We start from the raw sequence: 10179 nt of genomic DNA, 5'->3' as shown, positions 1-10179 counted from the left end.
GAAAAAATGAAATGCCCGACAACGTCTTCTGCACGTATGACCAAGAATATTGCTTGGCAAAAAGAAAATGTAAAAAACGTGACGCTCTATCTTCAGAAAATAAGTGAACTGATTCTTGAGTCATATTAAAAAAACCTAAGTACAAAAGCCAGGCGGAATGATATCCCACTGGTAGAAGGGGCCACCCAATTAATGATATATTCTGAAATAGGTCTTACACCAGATCCCATAGGAAGGTGGACATAATGTTCCCACCTTGTCTGCCTCCGGGAGCAACCTGGGGAAAAAACGCTCCATCTGCAAACGAGACAAAGCATCTGCCAAGTCATTGTCCCTTCCTGCAACATGTACTGCTTTCACCCAAACATTCAGGCTTAAACATTTAAAGACCATATATCTCAAAAGAACAATGACTGGCGGAGACTTGGAGGTCAAGCAATTTATGGCGTACATCACACCCTTATTGTCTGTACGAACCAGAATTCTCCTGTTCTGAAAGAAAGATCCCCAAATTTCAAGAGCCACTATGATTGGGAACAATTCCAACAGAACAATATTTTTTAAATAACCCTTAGCCTGCCAGGAGGAACACCAGTGTCCTAGACACCAGTGGGTCCGCCAAATGGCGGCAAAACCCACCGAGCCTGCAGCGTCAGTGAACAGAAAAAAATCCTTGTCTAAAATAAATTCCTCCTGCCACACTGCTCTACCATTGAAATGGGATAAAAACTGCAACCAGACCTATAGGTCCTCTTTTATGTCATGAGACATGCGAACATGGGAGAAAGGGGATTTTAGACCAGAGATGGACAAATAAAGTCTTCTTGAAAAGACTCTACCTATCGGCAAGATCCTTGTTGCAAATGCTAGTAGACCTAAAAGGGACTGAATCTCTTTCAAAAGAGCCTTTTTTTACGAATCAAGGATAAAATCAAGTATTTTATTTTTTCTATCTTTAATTCAGGAAGCCTGAATTCCATTAATTCAGTATCAATGATGATACCTAGGAATTCCAAGCATGTGGATGGCAAAACTGTCTTATCAAAGGCCAAAGGGACACCGAAGTGTCGGCAAATTCTAAAAAATGTGTCTAACAACTGGGCACAATCGGGAGTATTGAGGGGGCCAAAAAACAGGAAATCATCTAGATAGTGAATGAGAAAATCAGAACCAGATTCAAACGTGACCACCCATTCTAAAAAAGATGAGAATGTTTCAAAATAGAAACATGACAGAGAACAGCTCATCGGCAGGCATTTGTCAAAGTAAAAACAGTTGTCAAAAAAAAAAAAACAAGGGAATTGAAACACAAAGGGTTGATAGGGAGCAGGCGAAAAGCCGATTTGATGTCAGCTTTTGCTAAAAGAGAACCCCTACCAAGGAGTCTCAACTTAACAAGAGCATCCTCAAAAGATGCATATGATACAGAGGACAAGCTATCCTCTATCTCATCATTGAGGGAGTCGCCCTTGGGGAAGGACAAGTGATGAATTAATCTAAACAAGTTCTTTTCTTTCTTTGGGACGATACCTAAAGGGGAAATCCAGAAATTATCAAAAGGAGGGGAGGGAAATGGACCTTCCACCCGACCTTCCAACACTTCCAGATTAATTTTTTCAAGCACTATTTTGGGAAACTCACCAACCGATTTGAGATTGTTGACAATACTACAACCCTGACCAGAAAAAATCGGCAACAAAAAGCCCTCATTGAAACCTTCAATGAGAAGATGTGCCTTCAGCTAGTTTGGATACACCCTGAGCCACGGCAGCATATTTAGAAGCATTACTGGCGTGACTGCTCTTTGAAAAGGTACCTGGCTGGTTTGCTGCTGCCATCTTTTTGAAGCACTTGGATACTGAGTGAGAGCCAGGGCAGAATGCACATTCATGCCTGTATTTGGCCACCGGCACTGGCTATCGTTAAAGTTGAAACACAAGCCTTTTTTGTAACCAGAGGTACTGACGACCTGTGGACTAACGGTAGGTCTGGTAAATGTTGGCCTTTAGGGCAGAAAAAGATTCAGCCAAAGGCCCACATCCTTGACCCCCATTTTAAAGATACCATGCTACACCCCCACAATTCCTAAAGGCTTCTATGATAATGTCAAGGTGCTGAAACAAACCGGGGCTCTTTTCAGGGAACTTTTCACAAATGATCCCTGAAAAAATACAGGACGCCTGCAACCAGTTATTAAAGGATTTTTGTACTGGCCTATGTCTGTCATCTTCATCTTTCTTGCCCGCTCTGTTAACGAAATCTCTAGCAGACGAGAGTAAAGATAATATATCTATAAACACTCCCCGCCAGATTTTTTCGGACAAATGGAAATCTAAGGGGTTAACATCACAAGGCATCGGTACTTTAAGGCAAGTTTCAGGTAAATTTTGTGATCGAACAGCTGAATAACCTGAATTTTCAATACTCTGTGTGAATGTACAACATTTTGTGAATTAGCAACACTCTGTGATATTTGGCCGCAATTGGCTAAAGCACCACTAGATGGCGACCATACATTAACAACAGAAGAGTCAATAGAAGGAACACTAGTCTGTGGCTGAGAATGTTTATCCTTAGCTAATTGCGATAGAAGCTCAGCAATATTTGACAATAAAGCACCAGAAGATTCAGGCATACCTGGCTGAGTAATTGAAGCTGCAGAAGACTGGCCATCTCTAGTTTCTAGCAGAGGCACTGAGGTTAATACACTGGACCTAGCTGTGTTGTCTGACCTGGCAGTTGAGGATCCCTGCTGCTGAGAAGCCGGCTGTGTCTGCTGACACGAAGCCCTGCTTACCGAACCTCCTCCTTGATTCGATGCTCCGGGTGAACCACCTCTAGCCGCCCCTGCAGCGCTGCTCCCGGGGACTCCACGGCACCTGTTGGGACAAAATAATACCGCCGGCGGACGCGCCTCTGGCACCGCCTCTCGCTCCACCTCTAGCACCGCCTCTGGGCCCGCCCCCGAACAGGTAACACGGCCCTGAGAAGGACCTGCTCTGCATGCTCGTGGAGCGCGGGGAGGGGAAGGGGAGTACCCCTGGCGCAGAGTGCGTCTCCTTGACGCGGACGGGGGTGGAACTTTCTCTGAAGCGACTGAGCTCTTACCCACGGAACCTGCTTTATATAGCCCTAACTCCTGCCAGTTCTAGCTAGTTTGAACCTATTTTGCGCGGACTTTTCCCTGGGCCAGGGAGATGACCTGAATTTGACCTATATTTTGAGCGGGCTTTCACAGGTAACAGAGGGGTCACTATACCTTATTCCCCTCAGACCTGTGAGCCCGCCAAAAAACCTCCCTGAGAGACAAGCTCCTAAGGGAACCTTTTAAACCGTTCCCCCGCCACTTTCCCATGAGGAAAAGGGGGTCTAGAGGCTGCTATTCCCCTTTGCCCTTCATTCCAAAGAATTGTGAGGAAGATCCTTTTCCATTTTGTCACTCAATCCTTCTGCCTCTCACCTTGTGTTTACTTCCTGTTCAGTGTCAGCTGATACAGAATCTAGTGCATTTTTAATTTTCTCAAAACCCTCATGTAAAGCATGAACAGCATCAAAATGTGCCGACCATCTTGTGTCAGACAGATGCTTGGCCACAATGTTTTTTTTCCAAGAGATGATGCAAGAATATTCCATCGATGTGTGGAAGCAGAGAAGAATGGATAAAGACGCTGAACAAAGTTAAAGAATTTTACAGTCTGTAGACAACACTCGCTTTTGCTCCCACCAGGTTCATTCAACTAAAGAATCCGTGCTTGCCATCCAGTATAGCGTCCAGACATGTTTGAGGCATTGTCATATGACTGACCACGGCAGTTGGATAGCAGATTTCTGTTCTCATTAAGGAATCCCACAACAGTGTCAGCTAGATTCTTTGCTCCATGACAAAAGATGGGGATGAACTTAAGAAAACGTTCCACAGGCTCACATCCTCGAATGTACCGGACAGTAAATGTCAGTTGATCGGTGTGTGAGATGTCTGGAGTGGAATTCACACTTATTGAATAATATTTTGATTCTTTTATTTCTTCAAGAATAGCAGAAAGAACATGTTGTCCCATTATTTCAATGAATTCCTCACACATATTTGCTGATAAATATGATGGGTTCCCCTTTCCTGGATTCCCGAACAATTTGAGATGTTCTTCCAAAAAAGGGTCAAATTCACTTAAAGAAGTTGTAAAGGAAAACATTTTTTTTGCTGAAATGACTGTTTACAGTGTAAAGAGACATAATAGTTAACTGATTCCTTTTTAAAAATGATTAAAAATAGATAAAAAACAATCATATAATGTACCTGCAGTTTCAGTTTCGTTTATGCATCTAGTTTCATGCTTCTGTGAAGTACAGGGACACAGAGCCAATAGAGGGCAGTGATGGTTTGTAAAACGAAAGTGATTGGTTCTGAGGGGTTTAAGACACACAGTAATCACACCTCCTTGATTAGTGCCACAGTGTCATCAGGAAACAGACTGTTCAGAACAGAGGATTAAAGCAACATCATAGCAAAAACAAACAATGAGGACACGAAAACAGGACTGCAGTAAGGTAAAGGAAGCTATTTAGCTAAAAAAAAAATTCCTTTAGTGACCCTTTAACAGCTCAAGACCTAAATAGTTTCCATTTTTAGCAGACCATATGGGATCACATGCATCCATATAAACTACAAACATGCATAGAGAAATAACACACAAGCATGAATACTGTAATAATAGTGTATTAAATCTCACACATATCCAGATAGAGAGATATTATTTATATGATTAATATTTGGCCACAGCCTGATTCATTGTTTGTTTTTTATTCATTAATAACACACCAAAACTTTGTTTCATAAATTCAACTCTAAAACTCAAATATATTCTCAATAACCATATTCAGCCCAGCCACTGAGACTCGAGCTGATCCAGCATTATATATATATATATTTTTTTTTTTTTTATTATTTATAACAGGAAACCGATCCACATGGACCACACATACAAGACAACAATTTCTAAAAGGGGTTTGAGGTACACAAACCATAGGATGGACTATGGGTGTCCTGGAGTACTGCGGTGCCACGTCCTAGATAGTAGTAGAAAGATTTATTTTTTGAGGAAAGGATGGACTTTCTAGGCACCAATGGTTAACACAGAATACATTTTTATTGATGCAATCCCAAACACATGGGTGATTGAACCAACATTACAGTACAAATAATAAAAAATACATTAAAAACATGAATAGTCACAGAATGGTTCTGTAATACTATACAACTCAAATAGAGTTGTGCTAAAACCAAAATGGGTCCACTAGGGCCATCAACAGAGGTTAATGAACAAACGTAAGTTTTGATAGGCGTATTTGTGCATGAGCTCTACATGTTTCGCAGTTGAATGCTTCTTCAGGAGCTATAGACTTTCTAAAAAGGAAAACATAGACTATTATTGGTTTACAGTTTGGTGTATCATTACATATTTATAGGTACCAACAGTTTGTATCCAATGTGCAATAAAGCACTATAATAGAACATGCATCAATGACTAAGGTTGCCACAGCGCCACCAAGGGGACAGCACAAAAAGGGACCAAGTGCAGGAGGTGTAGGGACATACCACATACCATTAATATTAGTAAAAGAAGTGGGTCCGTGCAGGAACCTAACACCACCAGTGTGGACATGCTCGCCAGCTACTGAGGGTGCCACAGGGTAATAAGAGAAAAAATAAAACAACAGTACTAATGGACAGGAATAGAGGTCAGAATAGCTCCCATAGACACCGATAGATGGTAAATAGGTCTATATGTGAAGACCGCAGAGAAAAGGCGGTTGAGGGCAAATGTGAGCCTACCATCCACGGTAATGGATAGAGTTAAGTTTGGATTCCAATGGAACGGCTGGATCAAGAGGTGAAAGGTCCAGACTTCCAAAACGGTTGAGATGGAAAGGAGACTGGTAGATGAATCTAATAGGAATCTAATAGGGCCAATAGAACAGTAATGATAAAAGCTCCACAACAGAAAGTTTTTTTTTATCCCAACAGGATAAAAAACGGGATAATGAGAATAAATAAGAAAGTATGTGTATGTGTATATGTATGTATGTATATATATATATATATATATATATATATATATCTATCTATCTCTATATATATATATATATATATATATATATATATATATATATATATATATCTATATATATATATATATATATATATATATATATATATCCAGGTATGGATACCGCAGCAAATAGTAGGCTGGTCAATGTTTGTGAGTAGATGCAATAATGCAGATACAAACTGCATATATATGGATGAGGGAGACTACTCCCGTAAGAGTAGGGAAAGATATCCTTACAGGTGAAGACCAGGGTATATGTAAAGCTGCGGTAGCGTGGAGGGGTATCTAATCAGAAAAAGTACATAAAGAAGTATTCTGAGTGAGTAAATTGCCCATTTGAAAGGAATATGTCATATTAAGCCATCAATACCGAAATGCTTAAACAGAAACCATCGGTGTACTCACCAAGCCCAGTCCCACATGCTGTCTAACACGCCACTACGTTGGGGAGGTAGCCTCTATCTGTTTGGGCTGCCTGTCCCATTATATAGCTGTATGTCTCCAGTCACGTGTGCGGATGGGACTTCCGCATCACGTGACCCGGCCAGGATCCACGAGAGCCAATCCCCCTGCTCCAAAGCCCTGCGAGCGTCAAATGACGCTCACAACAGGCTTACACAAGTCAGGGCAGGCTCATCGTGGAGGGGAGCGCACGCTCCGCCAATAGGAAGAGTCGGGGCGTGTCCCCAGAACGCTGCACACACTAGATGGCGAGGCCATCAGAGCGGCAATGAAAAGAGGGATCGCTCCACTTGTTACCCCTCATATTCCACAGCATGCGAGCCATACTGTGGTAGCCTGGCCGTACACATCCTGCAATGAACCCCAGGACCGCGCCAATCCCTAGCAACATCAGGGCAACCAGAGTCATGAGCAAAATAGCAATAGGATATACCTAAAGAGGGAATAAAATTTGTAATAGTGTGCCATCCACCAGCAACAAGATTTGGATGGCAACGGATTAATCTTATACATAGTATCTTGTTTCATAGTACATATTAAAACAGATATATATATCGTTTTGAAAATGTCGATATCTTAACAGCTATAAGGCAATCACAGAGAGAAACATAGGAAAAAGAAAAAGAGAACCGGGGGAAGGAAACGGCGGGGAGGGGGAGCAGAACCATAATGCAATCTGGATCTAAATGACACCACAATTTGTATATAATGTAATGATTTTAGGTTATGTGTGATTGGATGTATATATAGGGGACTACAGGATCACCCCTAAGGTGGTAGCATTCAAAAAAATGTGTGTAAAGAAAACCACCCATATTTATGCATTTTCTAGTATACACCCTACACAGATCATACAAGTACATCAAGTGCCAGCCAAAGGGGTAGCATCGTGGTGTATTAAAGGAATGACTTATATGTCTGGAGTTCATTAATTCCCGGAGGTTGAGTGGCATTGAGTCTTTCAATCCATTTTGTTTCGTTTTGCAAGATTTTTTTTTTGTCCCAATCGCCTCCTCTTGGGTCGCGTTCAATCACAGCGTGAACCAAGAATGAGGCTGAGGATGTGTCAAATCGATGGTAAAGGTCTAGATGGCAGCTTACGGGTGTCAAGATTTTACCACTAGAGGAGTAGTATATGTGATCTCTTATGTGATGACGTAGTGGGCGGATAGTTTTTCCGACATAGTAGACACCACATCATGAGATAGACTGTCGCAATCTGCTTTGAACCTTGGTTGAAACCTTTCGCCATTAGGTAAGGTAAATTCCTTGCCTGTCACTATATACTGGCAGAATGCACAGTGTCCACACCTGAACATGCCCTTGTCAGAGGGCATCACCCACCAGGAGCATAGTGACTGCAGGTGAGTTGGTCTCTCAGCGATGTAGACCGCTTAAATACCATCTCTGGGCGTTCACCCACCCACATATTTGCCGAGGATAGAGTCCTCCAGCAAAATGTGCCAGTGCTTTGTGAGTACCTCTCTAAGTTGGGTCTGTTGATCAGAGTATTTGGTGATTAAATTTAACCGAACCATACGGGTCCTGTTGTGTTGGAGCTTTATGCAACAAAGCATTTCTAGATTGTTGTATTGTTTTATTATAGGCCTTCCGTAGGAGGGTTTTTGAGTATCCCTGCACCAATAACCGATCCCTTAGCAGGTTGGCATGGTGTTTAAAGTCTGCATCGTGTGTGCAGTTGCGCCTTAACCTGAGGTACTGTGCGTAGGGTATACTGCGTTTCAATGGGGTAGCATGTGCACTGGCTGAGTGTAGAATGGTATTACCCGCAGTTTCTTTGCGGTATAGAGTGGACGCTAGGCGATTGTCGTTATCAATGAAGATTTCGACATCCAAGAAAGAGATCCTACGGGGGTGACTACTGACCGTAAACTTCAAATTATAGTTGTTTTTGTTCAGTGTATTGACGAAACCAGTCAGGGCCGACTGTGTACCGGTCCAAACTATAAAAATATTGTCAATATAACAAAGCCATACTGGTGCCTGATTGGTATAGTCAGAAAGCTGTTCATCCGAAAAGATGTCCCGCTCCCACCCCCCCAGGTACAGATTGGCGTAGGCTGGTACAAGACAACAATGTTAACCTTGGTACAACAAGTAGATACATCTCTCCAGAAGGTATTCACATTTGTTAAAGCGGGGGTTCACCCTATACAAAAAATAAAAAAAAAGTTTTTTTTTCTAGCATAAAATTAGGCATAGTAGCGCGAGCTACAGTATGCCTGTCTTAATTTTTTTATCCCCGTACTCACTGTGTAATCGTACATAGAAGATTCCGACTGCCCACGGGGAATGGGCGTTCCAATCCAGACGGAAGGTGATTGACGGCCGGCTCTGGCGCGTCACGCTTCTCTGGAAATAGCCGAATATCTTCACGGCGCCTGCGCATAGTCTGTGCGCAGGCGCCGTGAAGAACCGAGACCTACTCCGGCTGTCTTCGGGGAGCGTGACGTGCCAGAGCCGGCCGTCAATCACCCTCCCTCTTGAAAGGAACGCCCATTCCCCGCGGGCAGTCGGAATCTTCTATGTACGATTACACAGTGAGTACGGGGATAAAAAAATTAAGACAGGCATACTGTAGCTCGCGCTACTATGCCTAATTTTATGCTAAAAAGTTGTTCTGCAGGGTGAACCACCGCTTTAATGTCGGAACATGGGTATTCCTACCAGATATATATCATAAACAGGGTGTCTAAGGCAATATAACCTAGCCCAACGTGTCCGGTCTTTCTTTTTTCGAGGGAACTATAGTAGTAAGAAAAGAGAATGTAAGACAAGGGATAGACTAGCAGCCCACCAGCAGAGGGGGCAGGATAGAAGAGAGTAGAACAGGTAGAAAGAATAAAGACAGCAGTTAAACAGGAGAAAATAAGGGGGGGTATGAACAGAGAGGGGGGGAATGACCCGCAAATCGGTCCCAGCACCGACCCCACTGAAGGAGGGGGGCAGCATCCATGAGCCCGCCCGGGCATCAAGTATCACCTAATAAGCAAAAGAGGGGGAGTGTCCCACCATCGCACCCCACTCGACCCTCTCCCCTGAGCGCTTGACCATCCTCTGAATACTTGAAGACATTCCATAATCGCCAAGTATTGGAGTATGCCTCTTGCCTGTCCTGATCCGTCAAAATCAGGTCTTCCATCCTACTGATGTCGTCAACCTTTCTGACCCATTGGAGAACAGATGGCGGGTGGGGTTATTTCCACTGTAGTGGAATGCAAGCCTTGGCTGCATCCAGCAAGTGTCGTACCACAGATTTCTTATAAATACGAGCAGGAGTGTCAGTTCTGTGTAATAGAAAAAATGTCGGGTCGTCCGGTACCGCCCGGTCTGTGCATTTCTGAACTAGTCGGCGTATCTCCCCCCAATATTCCCTATGTCGGGGGCAGGACCAGAATATATGCAGAAGCGTACCCCTCCCCTCCTGGCATCGCCAGCACAGATCCGAAGTCGCTGGGAAGAATTTGTGCAACAGGGCCGGGGTCCTGTACCAGCGCGTAAGCAACTTGTAATTTGTTTCCTGCACCTTCGTGCACAGGGAGGATTTATGCGTGAATTTAAGTATTTGTTGTTTCTTGTGTGCCGAAAA

General features: G+C 43.2%; 1 pseudogene; it reads right to left on the bottom strand.

Annotated features, from left to right (window-relative positions):
* Positions 1–3397: 3397 nt before the first annotated feature.
* LOC120930440 lies at positions 3398–7974 on the bottom strand (annotated as a pseudogene).
* Positions 7975–10179: the final 2205 nt, after the last annotated feature.

Source organism: Rana temporaria, chromosome 3 (genome assembly GCF_905171775.1).
Source record: "Rana temporaria chromosome 3, aRanTem1.1, whole genome shotgun sequence".
NCBI lineage: Eukaryota > Metazoa > Chordata > Amphibia > Anura > Ranidae > Rana > Rana temporaria.
The sequence above is the reverse complement of the archived record's forward strand: the minus strand, read 5'-3'. Positions and strand labels throughout refer to the sequence as shown.